At 40.2% G+C, this 17,823-nt stretch overlaps 1 long non-coding RNA gene across 1 annotated transcript; it reads right to left on the reverse strand.

Moving 5' to 3' along the window:
- Positions 1–497: 497 nt before the first annotated feature.
- Positions 498–4,111, reverse strand: LOC308642608. The gene is made up of 2 exons (XR_014020591.1): positions 3,962–4,111; positions 498–1,189 (listed from the first exon to the last, which is right to left on the reverse strand). It is a non-coding gene; the product is annotated as an uncharacterized lncRNA (long non-coding RNA).
- Between the last annotated feature and the right edge of the window lie 13,712 nt (positions 4,112–17,823).

Raw genomic sequence — 17,823 nt, forward strand, 5'->3', positions numbered from 1 at the left:
TATTCAGGTTACATCAAATTTTCTCGGATAGTGGATTTAATTTTGAAAACAATCAAAAGTTACAAAATGCCAAGTCTATATGCTAAGATGAATCATCAAATCATATAAATTTGTCTTGGGTCAGAAATTATTTCACAGTGTACCTTGAACCAGAATTTATCATGACAAAAACCAAACTAAAAATTATCACAGAAACCTCAAAAATTAGAAGTTTTCAATTATGACTTACAAGCTGTTAATAAACAGGTTCTCTGTCAATAATACTAGCAATCTCTATGATTGTTTTTTTACCAGTGGTTGGCAGGTATGGTTTCTTTGAGCCCACAGATGTTGGTGTTTTCTAATGTAGACTTCAAGACTTATTTTTGAACGGGATTTCCAGGTAGCAGAAGAAACTTCAGAGACTGTTACCAATGATTATTTCCTCAAAAGTTACTGTGACCAACTTCACTATGCCTTCCCATGGTCAAAATTGTTACACATTGTTATTTAAAAAAAAAAAAGTTGTCTTTACATAAATTTCCTTTCTGAAAAAAATATGTAACCATTTAGCCATCATTCTTATCTTCATCATTCTCAGAGATAAGAGACTATTTGAAAAAACTTAAATTTAGACTTTTAAAATATCAGTGGCCTTCTACGTGATAATTTCTTCATCAGTTATCATGTTTATCTTTCCTATTTCCTCTAAATTTGTTGAACTTATTAAAATGTTTTGGTTTTCACATTCTTTGTCATTGTCTATGTCAAATACTTCATTTGCATATTTCTCTAATCTTGCAGATAGTGAAATATCAGCTCTTGGTTCCTGGTAACTGTCACTCATTTTTAAATTTGACCAAACACAGGTACTTTTTCTACTCTAACAGCAATTAGTAGGAGATTGCCTAGCCAACTTTGAAAAGAGTGCTTCAACCATTTCTTCCAACTTCTTTACTTCTACAAATCAAATTCAAAAATCATTATAGTTACAGTTCATATAATTAGATTTTTAAAAATTAACATTCTTTGGATACTACACCAAAAGTTCAGTTAACTATTAATTTGTTATTTCATGCACAAAACTACCTCCCGAGATTAGACTGGGTCCCTTTTAAGGGTTTTAGGCCTCCATTTTGAGATGTTTTGATTTATAGAAGAAACTAGAAAAAAGCTAGAAGTAGTAAAACAATTTGTGTCCTTTGTAAACCTGTTTAAGAGAGAGAGAGAGAGATCTTTAAAAGTCAAATAATTCATAGATGTAACATAATCATTTTTTCTTAAAGTATTTTCTCTAAAATAGAACAGTAGTATTTACTAATTGCCTATCATGTACAAGATGCTATACAAGTTGGGACTGGCGACATAGTTCAGTGTTCGAGTACTTGCCTAGCATGTGCAAGCTCCACAAAAACAAAATAAAACAAATAAAAAATAAAAGTGCTTCCCTAGCCATCACCAAGGCCAAGAAGTCCCATACAATGATCAGAGCTCTCAAGCTGGTGTCAAGTAGACATGTTACATTTGGCTGGCATAGAATTTGGTTATAATATTTTGCTAATTTTTAAATTGTCTTATTTTGAAGTTAATTTACAGTTATAAACTGACAAAAATAATAATACAGAGTTCCCACATTCTCTGTGGTCAACTTTTCCAAAAATAACATCTTACATAACCATAATACAATTATAGAAATAAAAAAAAATGAACATGATACAATGCTCTTAATCCACATGCCTTTTATGAATTTCACCATTTCAAAATAAGTTTTTTCTTGGACCACAATATTTCAAAATCTGGGACCAGCATCACTCAGACTCATTCTTGTCCCTTAGAACTCATTTTAGCCATGGTCCTATGCAACTCTTCTAAGCCTTCAAGACCTTCCTCAAATTTCTCCCCTTCTCATTTTCACTTATTGCCTTCTGTTTCTTAAAGAAAAGGGCATTGTTGGGCAGTGAGTCTTTCACATTCTCACATCCATACCTTCTTGCTCACAACCTCCTTACTGCCTCAATGCAAGACCTGTCCCTCTGTGGAATTCCATGCTCTCCTACTGCCTCACTAGCTCTGAATCCCATCTCCCCTCAAGTCTACAACTCTCACTCTCTACTGGCTCTCTTCCTTCCTTGTAACAGTCATAGTGAAGTCTATCTCAACTTTCAAATGGAAACAAATGACAACAACAAATCCTCTTTAAACCCCATTTTTTTTTACTCTAGCAATTCCCCTTCATCTCTCCCTCCCTTCATGGACAAAGGAATTGAACATGTATCTACCATCAATGTCTCCACTTCACTCCCTCCCACTTACTCCTTATACCAGCATCACTGAAAAATAATATTAACACCACCAGTGACTTCCTTGCCAAAACTAATGGAAAGTTTTGCCTCTGACTCTGGGGAAGAACACTTCCTCTTAAAAATGCTCTATTCCCTTGACTTCCCTGATACTACTCTTGAAATTCCTCTTTCCTTTCTAGTGGTCCCTTCTCAGATATGCTCAGGTCCCCCAACTTTCTTCTTCTTACTCTACCATTTCTGATGAGCAACCTCCCTAATCCCAGGGCTGTTGGGTATCCCAATCCTCTCAGACATTGAACATTTCCTTCTCTCTGACACCAGTTATATCCCATCTCTCTGACACTAGTTAATATCCCTTTTCCTTCTTTCTCCCCCTACACTATGACATCCTTCAGAATGGGAACTATGTTTGATTTCTGTACCAGCCCTCGGTTCCACAACAGCTACAGACAACTTGGCATAGAACATAGACATTGACTTGTTGGTGGGGATTTTTTGTTTGTTTTGTTCTGTTTTTTTTTTTTTTTTTTTTTTTGGGTGGTACTAGGGATTGGACCCAGGTTCTTCCACATGCGAGGCAAGCACTCTACTACCAAGCCTCAGACCTTGTCCAAAATATTCTTGTTGAAGAAGTAAATATTAGCAAACTTGACTAAGTCCTATATGGTCACAGTAACCACATTTACATGGTACTAAAAACATCAATTTTACACCCATGACTACAAAGGCAGCTTAATGATTATTTACTATCAGGCTTTGGAATCGGATATCTTGGATTTTCAAAACAAATTAGTACCCTTTTACCAGGAGTGTGACTTTGAACAATTAAGTCCTCAGGACCTTACTTTCTTCATTTTCAATTTGAGATAGTTATCATAACTGCTTCATAAGATTGTCATAATTAAACGTGACAAATACATATATAGTCTTCAGAAGATAACCTAGCATATAGCAGGTAGCAACATTTAATGTTGGTGACAAATAGCAAGTTCATATTATTGTTATTTTAGCATCAGGTAAATACCTGCATGATTTACCGACTAGATTAAGAGCACTATTGGATTTCTATGCTGATCACCAGGAAAATAATAAAAAATCTGCATTCCTTCTGCTACCACTTGGAAACATTCCTCCATTTGATCATTAAATATTTTATTGAGTCCTTACTGTGCTAGCTCTCTGCTTTAGGCTCTCTGTCTTGAATCTTATCTGGCACTCCCAAAGACCAGGTGATACCTCTTGGCAATCCAATCAAAATGCCAAAGCTTCAGCATTTAACTGGCTCACCCCAAAAGTGAAAGAGAAATTGAACACCTAGCAGCAAGATAGACCGTACGGTGGGTGACTACAGCGGAGACAGCCCGAAGAGTCTCCCGGCCACCAACGACGCCCCTGGAATCCTCAGCCCCGGGCGCCTCTCGCGGGCGGGGCGGAAGAGCCAAGTCTCCGCGGCAGCCACTGGGGCGCGCCTGAGAAGAGGCCGGGGCTCCCCTGGAAAGGCTCTTTCGCTAGTCCGGGATGGCTCCGTAGCCAATCTGCAGCAGACCTCTAGGCGGTGTTTGGTACCGCGCCACCCCTGGACTCTGGTCTTCCACGCCCAGCCCCGAGACCCCAGGCCCCCGCAGACCGTCCCCTACCCCCGCGGGAAGCCGGGATGCACTGCACACGCGCACACTCACAGCAGCCCTCGCCACCGAGGCCGACGCGCACCGGCGACGAGCAGCCAAGTCTTCCCAGTACACCAGTCGCCTGGCCTGTTTCGGGCGGGCTCGAGTCTCGTGCGGCCTTTAAAGGCCGCGCCCCGACTCCCCACGTCCCCGCCCCCACCCACACACACCCTCGTCCTGCAGTCCTCCCAGTGGTTTGCATGCGCGCCGGTGCTTTCCTTTTAAGACTTAGGGGAACTCCAGCGGTAATAACCACACGCACTTCCCCTTAATCAGTGGCCTGGCAAACCCACTCGGGGATTTCCATGACCCTCCACATGCCTGACTTAACTGTGACATATCCGTGTGGCATTTACTGAAAGACCTTTGCTTCATTGTTCTTGGGTCAGAGGAAATCTTGACAACTTGGTCAGCCTGACTGGAAGAAGTCAACGCCTCTGCCTCCCAACCTCCATCCACCGTGTACTTTACAGACAAAAATGTTAAATTTTTCCAATCTACTAAACAAAAAGTTCGACATTAAAAAAAAAAAAAAAACTGAAACTCTGCAAAATCTTTCTAATTATTTTCACTTTTTGTTTTGCTACATAAAGGAAGCCTAAGAGCTGGGTGTGGTGGCTGCAGTTTGTAATCCCAGCTACTCAGGAAGCTCAGGCAGGAGGATCTCAAATTGGAGTCCAGCCAGGGCAATTGAGGGAGACCCTGTCTCAAAATAAGAGGTTTTTTTTTTTTTTTTTTTTTTTGAGGGTTGGGAATGTAGCTCAACACAAAAGCATTTGTGCAAGTGTGAGGCCAAGTGTTTAATCCCCACCAGTACCAAGGGAGTGGGGGGGAAGCATAGGATTATGTAAAAGATAATATGCAACTCTCCTTCATAGTTTATTTTCAGTTAAAGGTTGGAATTGTCTTAATAGGTGCGTTGTTTCTGTCACGTGATATAAAGGATGGCTTGACCTAGGGGGGAAAAATCTTCCTTTTAGCCTCTTGTGTTACAAAGAAAGTCTCTGGGACATTACATTTACATTCTCACAGACACCTGAAGTATTTGAGTCTAACTGCATTGCCATATTTCCCTCCACATTCTCTGTTTAAGCAATAAACATAAGCAATTTTATCTAAGAACATTACATGCCAGGTTAACAAATGGATTGAGAGAGCTCATCTGATTTTTGTGTCTTCTGGTGGATTAAAGACAATCGAAGACAGAACCATAAAGGTTATGCAGTACTTCATCATCCCATGGGCATGGAATACAGCACATTCAGCACAAAATTGGACTGTGCTGAGACATCTTCTGGTTAAAGTGGATTTGACTGTTCTTAACAGCTAAAGCTCCATATGCAACTATTAGAAAGACTAACTTCATTTGTCACATGGAGATTTCAATCCATTTTCGAGCCTTAAAGACTTTCTAAACCATTTCTGGCTCACTCTTGAGATTATTGAAATATTTTTGTGACCCTTACACCATAAGAATTTTGAAAAAAACTTCCCTGGCCTTTTTGTGTCTGTGCTAGTGGGGGGTTGACAGGAGTCTCACTATGTTACCCAGGCTGGCCTTGAACTCCAGGTCTCAAAGGATCTTTCTGCCTAGGCCCCTGAGTAGGGGTGTGACATGGTGCCCAACTCCCTTGCCCATTTTTAACTTAACATTAAAATGTAAAACTTGCTGTCCTTGCAAAGGATCTACAAAATGTAAACATAGATTTTTTTTTCTTCTCTTTTTATACCAGGGATTGAACCCAGGGATGCTTAACACTGAACCACATCCCCAGCCCTTTTTATTTTTTATTTTGAGACAGCATCTCAATGAGTTGCTGAGACTGGCTTTGAACTTGCAATCCTCCTGCCTTGGCCTCCAAAGCTGCGTGTGCTACTACACCCAACAAAAAAATTCCTTCTTAATTTGTTATCATTGACATTATATTCATTACTGTAAGTACACAATTTGGTCAAAACAATATAAAAATATTACAAATGTTAGTAGCTATTAAAGACAAATTAAAATTTTATTACAAATGCAATTTTAAAGTGGATGCAGCTTATCTTTCAATAAGTCATTCAAATGTGCATTTGTAAATTTTACCCATTGCTATAATACAACAGGATTCAGCACAGATTCTATTCCTTTTTTGCATTTTTATAGATCATAAGTCTTGAAGAAGACTTTTCAAATAAGTAGAGAGGCCCAGGAAAAATAATTATAGCAAAATTCTTCATAATTTTGAATATCTGTTTTATATCCCAGGAATCATTTAGTGGCATCTAATCAAAAACATTACTTAGTTATCAGTGGGGAACTCAGTTTTGTTGAAATCGGTGACTCGGAAAACACTAAACTTTTGTTACCTAGATTAGGGTTGCCAGAGTTAGCAAATTAAAACACAGCCTGCCTGTAATCCCTATAACACAGGAGGCAAGAGGATCGCAAGTTTGAGGCCAGCTTCAGAAACTCTGTAAGACACTGACTGTCTCAAAATAAAAACTAAAAAGAACCGGGATACAACTCAGTGGTAAAGCACCTTTTGGGTTAATCCCTAATACAAAAATGAAAAAATAAAAAAGAATGTGCCTTGCAGTATTTGGAACATACCAATGTTAAATATTTTAATTATTATTATTATTAATTATTAGCTGAAATTCAAATAAAAATGTAATTCCTATATTTTATCTGGCTATCTTATTCCCAAATATTAGAGTACATAATTAATTTTCTCAATGCTAACATGAATTATTTCAAGTTGTTCAGGAAGTCTTTACACTCAGGGCCAATATACTGCTTTAAAATTCAGGGTGGGTGAGAAGTGAACCTGAGTTCCCACTTACCTAATGGTAAGTGTTACCACCCAAGGGGACACTTATCCCCATTTACAGACCACAGCGTAGGAAATCCCTGAAATAATTAAGGTTTCTGAATTTTTCAAACTGATAAGGAGAGGTAGGATCAGATGTATCTGATCAACACATCTCCTTTGCAATTTTGCAAGACTATTGATTTAAAAAAAAAAAAACAATTGTTTTCCTGGATAAATTCTAACTTGCATATGGGCAGGGATAGAATATATTTTGTTCGCTGCTTTATTCTTTCTCTAGCAGGGCATTTGCACATAGTACCATTGTTGACTAACAAAAATTAACCAAGGCTTTCTCCATTTTCAACCAGCATTCAAATTTTTAATAGTATAGGGTTAGGAAGTTTCCTTCTAACCCTTTGATATTGCAAATGTTTTGTATAAGAACTCCCTTTACCTAAATATATTTTCCATGTAAATACTCTTTTAGAGACAGAAACAATTAAGGAAGTGTGGGGAAGGTGACAATGTTGGCATAGAGCCTGCCAGCTTTCTTCTGCCAGCTTTCTATTACTATCATGTGTGAGCAAAGTCTGAGTGAGAGGGGTTTTCACCTCTTTCTTGGCTTAGAACTCTGATAACCCTTTAATAGTGAAGGATTTTCAATATCCTATTATTAAATAATCAAAAGTATTTTTCCCTTGAAGCTAATCATGCTCTTTTAAATGGGAATTTCATGTAATAAGAATGCTCTGAAGACATCAGTTCCAGCCTAATTCTTTTTTTACTGGAAGCTCATATATATATATATATATATATATATATATATATATATATATATATATAGAGAGAGAGAGAGAGAGAGAGAGAGAGAGAGAGAGAGAGAGATATTCTACCCAGGAATCCAGAACTGAAAGTGAAAGTGCAATGTAGCAATGTAACAGAGAACATTCTGTTCTGATTCCAAAGTATGAGAGTCATTGTAGATACTGGGAATTTCCCAGTCTATTGACAATTTCATGATGCCTCATAAATAAAATACAATTATACCATCCTTGAACAAGTGCTAGTGAAGATCAAATTTACAAAGAGACATGCTATGCCACAAACTTGTTCTGAAAATGAAGTTTTCCGCTTATAAATTGTGGCTTATTTTAATTTGTCCTGACAGTATTATAATAAAATATAATTTACATGATGCCAAGTGTATAAATCTTAAGTATACATTTCTATGAATTCTGACAGAGGATATGCTCGGGTCACTATCAACCAGGAGCAACATCAGAAACTGTTTTCTATCATCTCATGTTATTGTTTGCATATTAGGTATTCCCCAAAAGCTCTTGTTAATGCAGAAATATTCTGAGGTGAAATGATTGGATTATGAGAGTTGAAAACTAATCTAGTTCATCCTACTTTGAATGAACTAACTGGGTGATAACTGGAAGCAAGTGGGGTGTGGCTGGAGGAGGTAGACTCCTGGGGGCATGTTCTGAAAGGGTTATTCTTCCTGCAGCCCCTTCATATCTCTCTCTCTATCTTTATCTCTCTCTCTCTCTCTCTCTCTCTCTCTCTCTCTCTCTCTTTCTCTTTCTCTCTCTCCTTCTCAGCTGCCATGAGGAGAACAGCTTCCCTCTGCCACACCTTTCTGCCATGACATGCTGCCTCACCTTGAGCTCAGAGCAATGACACTGGCCATCTGTGGACTGAGACCTCTGAAATCGTGGGCACCAATTCAACTTTTTCTCCTCTTCGTTGTTCTTGTCAGGTATTTTGGCCATAGCAATGAAAAGCTGACAAAAACAAAAAACAGAAACTGGTACAGAGAGTGGAGTTATTTCTATGACTCACCTGACCATGTGGTTCAGAAGCCTTTAGAGCTAATTGGCAGGAGTGATTTTGAAAAGTTTAGAGATGCAAGTTGGGAAAGTTTTAGAATGTTGTTAAGCAGAGCTTAATGGTCAATTCTGTGGAAGCTCAGAAGTCCAGAACATCCATAGGAATGCAGACTGTGTTCATAAGGTTTCAGAGGGAAATAGGGACTCTCTTGAGAATTGGACTAGAGGCAACTCATGTTATATTCTGGCAAAGAACTTGGCTACCTTTTGCCATGTCCTGAGATTTTGTGTGAGGCTGAATTAATCTGGTGAATGATATTTCACAGCAACACAGCATTCAGTTAGTGACATGGATGTTACAGTCAACTTTTAGCTGGGTTTACTCTGAGAATTGGGAGCAGAAAGCAGAGATAAAGTATTTTAAAAACTTGCAATTGGCCAAAAATGTGCATGTAAAGCTAGGGCTAAGGAAGTTGGGCTTATTGAAGAGATTACAGCACCTAAAGAGGTGCTAAGTACTTTTCACAGACAATAGGAAAAATGGTTTGAGGACATCTCAGAAATTTGCAAGACCCATTTCCTTGTATACCCATTGCAGGATCAAGGGTCTAGAAGGGAAAAATTCTTTGAAAAGAGATCACTGGGTTGTCCTGCTAGCACAGGGGGTCCTAGGATGTTACTTCGCCATGCTGAGCCATGTAGGCACTCAAAAAACACTGCAGACATTATTCTAGGGGACCCAGATATTGAGTGAGCTGGCAAAAGACTTTGCCATCATCCATATAGTGCTAGTTCCACAGGTGTACAGGCTGCTCAAGTGAAGGGGTCATGGAAGCTTCCACTGAGATTTCAAAGGAAGGCCTGGTAGATCAGGCAAAATATAGGTGGATCAGAGTTCCTAAAGGCTGTTTCTGAAAGGGTAATGCATGAAGCTGTGAAGATGAAGCCAAATCTGGATTGGAGACCAAGGATGCCAGTTAACATAAACTAGTTGCCAAGAAAAGTTTCTGGCTGCAAAGAGAGCCAAGCTAAAAGAGAGCCATTGTGCATTTCAACTGGCAAGGTCAAAGGGGTGGGACTGCCCAACAAGCTCTTTGGAAATAACATTGTACCACCGTGTGTCCTAGATGCTGTAAAAAGAGCTATTGGTGAGTTCTAGGACCTGTCCAGCTCGATTTCAGTCTTGTTTTGTCCCCATTTCTTCTTTCTAGGTTCCTACTCCTCCCTTTTGGAATGGAAATGTTTACTCTGTGCCACTGTATATGTTATTACTGTTGTTGATCTTTACAGGGGCTCACAGCCAAGAGTTTTCTTGGAAACTCAGATAAGACCTTGGACTTAAACTTTTGGGTGATGCTGAAACTATTAAGACTATGGGACTCTTGGAGAGGTTTACATTTGTTAATTTTTTTTTCCTAATCGGTTCACACCTTTTTGATGTTATTATAAACATTAATTTTTAAAATTAAGCTTTTCAAATGTTAGTATTTTTAATTGTGTTTTCAATGAGTAATGACTACTATGTAGAAATAAAATTGATTTTTGTATGTGGTTCTTATATCCTGTTGCCTTGCTCTATTCACTTATTGTTGTTTCTTAGATTCTTCTGGATACTGTAGGTAAATGATCCTGTCATCCAGAGATAAAAGCAATTATATTACTTCCTTTTTGATCTGTATTCCTTTTATTTTTTCCCCTTGATTGCACTAGGTAGGACCTCACCTATAACATTGAATAGATGTGATCAGTTAAAATTCTTATGTTATTCCTGACCTTAGAGGACAAGTGACATTAATTATATTTTTTCACAGATACTCTTTATCAAACTGAGGAATTTTTTTTCTTTACCAGTGTGATAAGGATTTTGTTTTAAATCATGAATGAAAGCTGTATCTATATAGATCATTACACAGCTTTTCTCCATAATTCTATTAATATGGAGAACTATGTTCATTGAGCTGTGAGTGCTAAACTAACCTTGCTTTCCTAGGATAGACTTCTAAATAGTCATGATTTCATATCTTTATTTACATATTGCTGAATTTAATTTTCTGGTATCTTGTTAAGGATTTTTATGTCTTTAGTCTGTAGTGGTCTTTTAACGCCTTCCTGTGTGGTTTAACATCAGTGCCAGGATGGTCTCATAAAATTATATAAAATAAATTGTTTCTTCCTCCTTTATTTTCTGAAAGAGTTTGTGTAGGACTGGTATTATTATTTCTTCATTAAATATTCAGTAGGATTTACCAAGAAGCCATCCAGGCCTGAGTTTTCTTTGTGAGAATATTTTTTAATAAAATTCAATTTATAAATATATTCAGATTCTCAGTTCTTTCTGCAGCAGTTTTGGTAAGTATGCATTCATGGAATTAACCCATTTTACCTCATTTGATGAGTTTATTAGAATAAAGTTTTCACAATTTTCTTTTATCATCTTTTTAATATTTATTTACAGAGATGTTCCTCCTTTCCTGCTGATACTTGCAGTTCATATTTTATTTGTATTTTCCTCAGACATATCAAAATTTTCAAAGAAACAATTTCTGACTTGGTTAATATTTCTATAGTATCTATTTTCTATTTCATTAACTTCTACTTTTATCTTTATTATTTCTTTTCTTCACTTTATAATAGGTTTACTTTGCTTCTTTTCTACTTTCTTGAGGTGAAAGATAAGATTATTATTTTAAACCCTCTTATTTTCTGGTATAGCATGAATACCTATAAATTTCCATATAAGCATTAATTTTTTAGTTTCATTTCACAAAATTTTACATTTCATCTGTTTGGTTTCATTTAATGCAAATTATTTTCTAATTTCCATTGTGATTATGTTTTGACCTATATGGTTTTTTAAAGTTCATTGAACTTCCAGATTATTTATTTATTTATCAGTGCTAGAGATTTAACCTAGGAGCACTCTACCACTGAGCTACACCCACAGACCTATTTTATTTTTACTTTGAGATAGGGTCTTGCTAAGTTCCTGAGGCTGGCTTTGAACATTTGATCCTCAGCCTCTTGTCACTGGGATTATAGGCATCCATCACCATGCCTACCTTAACTTCCAAATATTTGAGGAGATCTTAGTTGTTGATTTCTAACTTAATATCTCTCTCTCTCCCTCTCTCTCTCTCTTTCTTTCTCTCTCTCTCTCTCTCTCTCTCTCTCTCTCTCTCTCTCTCTCTCTCTCTCTCTCTCTGTGTCTCTCGTTGTTGATGGACCTTTATTTTATTCATTTATTTATATGTGGTGCTGAGAATCGAACCCAGTATCTCACACATGCTAGGCAAGTGTTCTACCACTGAGCCACAACCTCAGACCTAACTTAATCTCTTATGAGCAGAAAAATACTCTATTTGATTTAAATCATTTGCACTTTATTGACACTTTCTTCACTACCCAACATATGGCTTATTTTTCTAATTCAGTGAATTTCTCAAGTGAATTTGAAAACAATGTGCATTCTATGGTTGTTGAGTATAAGTTTTCATAAATTTCAATTTGACTAAGTTGCTTAAAGAAGTGGTTGTTATCTTTTAAATTCTTATGGATTTTTGTCTGCTTCTTTTATAATTTATTGAAAGGGGAGTGTTAAAATATCCAATGTGATTATTGACTTATCTATTTTTTTTATTTTGTTAGTGTGTCATGAAGTTATGTCATTGGGTTCTTATATACTAGGACTGTAGTATCTTCCTGATAAATTGACTCTTATCCTTATGAAAGGTCCATTTCTGCTTGTAATAATACTGTTTTCTTGAAGTCTACTTTATCTAAAGCCAAAGTAACACCATGCTGAGGTAGGTAGGCCCCAAAATGGTTGTAGTTGGGCTCCCTCACTGAGACTTCCACTGGGCTCTGCTATATTTTTAATGTGTAGCCAGGGCTGGGAACTAGCTATGTTATGGTTAGTCAAGGCCAGAGACACTGCGATTCAGGTATAGACTCAGGTCATAAACAACTTGTGAGCATTCCCCACAAGTTGTTGTGCCTTCTTTATTTGAGCTGTATATTTTTTTTAAAAGCCTAGAAAAATGACTGGGGAAGGGGGCTGGCTAATGGCTGTGGATGGCTCCAAATAAAGGATGACTAATATTCCTACCATACCTCCCATCTTCTTTCAAGTGTTAGATCCCTGAATCTTGTTTCCGGGGCCAGAGCCCCTGCACCACAACTGGCGTAGTTGGCAGGATCCAGTGTATTTGAGAGATGCACCAATCTCTGGCCACAGAGTAGCCTGTTGCACTTGGTTGCCATGGTCCTATTGACACAGGTTCTAAGGGAGAGTTGGGATACAGTAGATGGGTCACCTGTGAGTTAAAGGACACTTTGCAGACTGTGAGTTCCCACTTAAAAGATAGTGTACCCTGGGAAGCTGCAGAGCAAGTAGGGTGGATTTTTCTCACTACTTTGAAAGCAAACATAGACCAGGCTCTTCTGGACATCGCTCAGGTCTGTGCCCTCCAAGAGAAGCAAGAAGCCTTGGAGCAGCACTCTGGCACTTTGGAAGCTGAGGTGCATGAAACAGGTGGGTCCATGATTTCCTATGAGAAAATGGGATCTGAGCAAGAGCCTGAGGAAAGGCCCCAGCTGAGAGCCAGCCCTGTGGTGCAGCAGAAGATGAGACATGAGTAGACCCAAGTCCCTGGAGGTCAGGCAGTAGGGGAGCCAAATGTTACAGGGTATACTACATAGCAGCCATATACCCAGGCAGAGTTAGTGGACTTAGGCAAACAGTTTCTCCAGCAACCTGGGAGTTCCTGCTGGTATTGGTGTTGTGACTGTAGGATCTAGGGGTGGACAGCATTGTTTGCTTTCCAGAGAAGATGGAATGTCTGGCATCCATGATCACCCACCTCTCCTTGAGACAGTGATTGCATAACAGTTGCAGGCATGGAAATGGTGATCATTCCCTGATAGACTGGATTTATGCAGCTGCACAAATTGTGTGGGTCGATGCTGATGAACTACCAGAAACTGTGAGTAAATGGCAATCCTATGCTGATTTGGTGCAGATTCTGCAAGAGCTTGGCATGCATCAGGCAAAACTCAACCTGAATACTCAGGGCCAGATGATGAAAAATTTACCAATAGCATGAGAGACTTGGTTGTGCAGAATGCTCCACCCTCTCCACTTTTGGGTTGATGGCTATCTTAGCCCCATATGTTGGGTGCCCCATTGATGACATTACTATTATAATGGCTAGCCTAGGAGAAACCAAGAGCAGACACAGTCAAAAAATATGCAGAGTGAGAGGGACCCAAAATTGGATAAAAAAGAAAAAAGGGCCTGTTAGAGTCACTCTTGCACAGATGTGGGTTGATCTCCTGGCAGCAGGGTAGATGGCCAGAAGATAGACAATCAACCTAATGCAGTTCTCCTTGAGCTGTGAAAGCAGCTATACCCAGAACAACAGTACCTGAGAATGGGCATAGGTAAACAAGCACCCCAAGAAGCCTGATCTATGCAACTGAAAGACTATTTGGCTTCTTCTAGGAGGATGCAGGGACTTTCTTCCAGTATGACTAGGAAATTGGCCAACGTGCCCATGCTGCAGGGACAGGTGGGGACCAAAGGCCACATGAGGAACTTGCTATCCACTGATCCCCGAACAATGTGAGGAGGGTTTTGGCCTTGGTGGATACCAGAGCTGAGTGCAACTTGGTGTTTGGAAACCTGAATAAATCCCAGGTCCATATACTCATATTGATGGATATGGAAAACAATTAGTGTAAAGGCAGTGTCCTAACTACTGGGGATAGATTGTTTTCCCCCACAAACATAGACAATACATATGTCTCCTATCCCAGAGTACAACTTGGGTATAGATATACTGCAAGGGCTGTAGCTGCAGACCATAGTGGGGGAATTCCATTTTGTAAAGACGGTTGTGAAAGGATATGCAAAATACCAGCCCCAAGTCCTGTTACAACCCTGGAGGACGGTGATAGTGAAGCAGTATAGCCTCCCAGGGAGACATACAGAAATTAGAGCTACCATCTTGGACTGGAGAAGGTAGGCACAATATGGCCCACCCATAGTACCGTTAACTCTTCAGGGTGGCCAGAGAAAAAGCCTGATGGTACATAGAGAATGACTGTGGATTATCAAGAAATGAATAAAGTGGTGCCTTCCCTACATGCAGCAGTTCCCTCAGTGCATGATCTCATGGACCAATTGACTTTGCAACTGGGCACATGTCACTATATGTTGGAGTTGGCTAATGCTTTCTTCTCTGTTGCTCTGGCTCTGGACGGCCAGGAGCAGTTTGCCTTCACATGGGAAGGCTGATAATAAACATTTCAAATGTTGCCACAGGTTATTTGCATAGCCTGAGCCTATACCATGGTTTGGTGGCCAGTGACTTGGCCTGCCAAGACTGGCTTTGCTGTAGCTGTTAATTCAGAAACTGGCAAGGGGTGTTGGAGGATTGAGAAAATACAAATGAATACATATATAGAGAGAAAGCTGGGACCAGGTGGGACACTGTCCTCTGATAGAGGAACAATGATCCAGGGCTAGCTCAGCATAGGTTTTATCATCAAAAGGTTATTTATGGGAAAGTTTCTGCAAAGCAGGCAGACTGAAGGACGCAGCACTGGCAAGACATTAGGGTTATCTTGTTATGCTCAGAATTCTCTATGTCTGGGAGCTTGTGCCCGAGCTCAAGGTCCAGGCTGATACAACTCCATGTCTTTGCAGAATATCCTCAGGCCAGGGATCATCATAACAACTGGGCAATATGGACCTGAACCTTTGCACAGGAAGTTACCAGTGCAAACATAGCCACGAGGCAGTCAGAGATTATGATCCAAGTCATGGCTCTCTACATTGGCCCGGTGGACTCATCCACCTACTGTATTTATGTTCCCTTCCATTGATGATGTATTGTGGACTTCTGACTCTCTTGCAGATTTAGACCTTGCATCCCTGGCCTTAGTGGTTCATTTGGAGACATATGGCTGGGCAGTAAGCACAGTTAAAGTGCAGGGACCTGGCTTGTTAGTCAAGTTGTTGGGTGTTATTTTGGTTGGATAAGACAAGAATTGTGCCGAAACTGTTATTGATGAAATTCAGGCATATCCACAACCAACAATGGTTGCACAATTGCAGACCTAGGTGGGCTTGTTGGGATATTGGCAGGCCTTTATTCCCAACTTTACCCAATTATATCATCCCCTATATGCCCTGGTGAAGAAAGGGGCTCAATGGAACTGGACTGAAGCAGCTAAGCTGGTCTTTTAGGGCATGAAGAGGACCATTCAGCAAGCTCAGGGCCTACAGGTAGACCCAACTCACCTCTTTGAGCCAGATGTCCATGTAATCCAGGAAGGCTTTGGGTGGAATCTGTGGCAGTGGCATGAGTGGTTGCAGAAACCAGTAGGCTCTGGTCACAGTTGTGGAAGGGTGCAGATGCTTATTACACCCTCATAGAGAAGTAACTTGCAGCTGCACATGCAGCCCTGGAGGCATTATGTGCTGGCTGAGGTTTAGGTGTGCACCACACATCTTGTGGCAGGATGAGTATAAAATTGAGAAGTCGCCCGAGGACAGGGGTAACCCAGACACCTACCCTAGTAAAGTGGGGAAAATATTTGGAACAAAGAAGTGCTTTGTCTACTGGTCCCTTGTCTCATGAACTTCTACAGATTCTAGGAGATGGCAAGGGCCAAGAGAGAACCCAAATGTGCTAGGAGCTGGAAGAAGCCAAGAAAGACCAAATGCTCCAGGATCCAAAAGGTTCTGAAGAGCCCAGGTATGCCAGAACCAATGGGGGTGAAGAAGGATCTCAAGTGTGCCAGAAGCCAGCAGAGACAACAGACCTTGGGAGCTGCTAGGGCCTGTTACCTTTGTAGATGAACAAGAACAAGCCCATACCTTGGAGGTAAGATATACTGTTCACTGTTTGGTACACAGATGACTCCAGCCATGGACAACTGCATATATGATTGGCAGGGGCTGTGGTGTCAGAAACAGACACTGCTTTTTTGGATGTCAGCCCAAGATAAAATAGCCAGTGAGCTAAGCTAAATGATGATAGCAAATAAAGTGTCCCTCATGGTGATATATACTGGCTGTTGTGCTGAGTATCAGGGACAAGTTCTGTGGCAAGCGTTTTGAGAGCTAAGCCACTAGGAACAGATGAATATAGGGCATGTTACTGGCCATGCTCCCCTGACTAGCCCAGGAAATGATAAACAGATGTACTAGTTGGGGTGTGGTGGTTAGATTGGCCCTTCCCATGGGCTTGGTGGCTTGGTTGCACTGTTTCCTGCAGTTTGCAGATATAAAAACTATGTGGAATGTAGTCAAACAATGGGGTCTGCTTTTAACATGGGATGCCCTGGTGGAGGCTTGCCAGGCATGTGTGGTTTGTGCTCAGAAAGATCCACACCCCTGACACCTTGAAGCCAAGGATGGCCAGGTAATGCATGGACGCATCCCTTTCACATGATGGCAGGTTGAATACATTGGCCCTTTACTGAGGTCAGAGGGGTCATGTTTGCCTTACCAGCTGTAGATATGATTACAGGCTTAGCTTTTTTTGCCTGGTCCAAGAGTCAAGCCAATCAGCATGCTACAGTTCACACCCTGACAATATTGATGGCCTTGTACAGCTGGCCCATCACAATAAAAAGTGACCAAGGGACTCATTTAATAGGTAAGGATGTGCTGTGATGGGCAACTCAATTACTGGTTCGATGGAAGCTGTATGTCCATATTACCTACAGGCTGCAGGCATGGTAGATATAATGGCCTGCTTAAGCAAGGACTTAGGACTGCAGTCAAGCCACCTTCCATGAAGGGGTGGGCATAGCACCTGTGGGTAATTATGAGAGCTCTGAATGAGCATCCCCAGCAAGGGGGACCAGCTCCTGTGAAGGTTTTGCTGCATCTCACAGCAGCACTAATACAGGTCCAGTGACCATAAAAGATGTTATACTTAAACCTGGGTTTGGGAAGCAAAGGAATGTTCTTTTCCTGCTCTCATTGGATTGAATAGGAGGGAAACTGTGAATTGGACATGGCCCTAAACAATAGAGTCCACCCTCTTTCATTGGGTAGCCCTTTTAGCCCCATGAAGGAAAAATTTGGAGTGTGAACTCCTTGTATACCATGGGTAACTAGTGAATGTCCCCCACCCCCATACATGTTACCTGGCCAGATCCTATAGATGGGACATAGATTTTAAAGGGCATATTTGTTATTTCCCTTTGGCCAATTATGAGTTCCCTGGTG

Source organism: Spermophilus citellus, assembly GCF_964194105.1.
Source record: "Spermophilus citellus genome assembly, chromosome: 2".
NCBI classification, from domain to species: domain Eukaryota; kingdom Metazoa; phylum Chordata; class Mammalia; order Rodentia; family Sciuridae; genus Spermophilus; species Spermophilus citellus.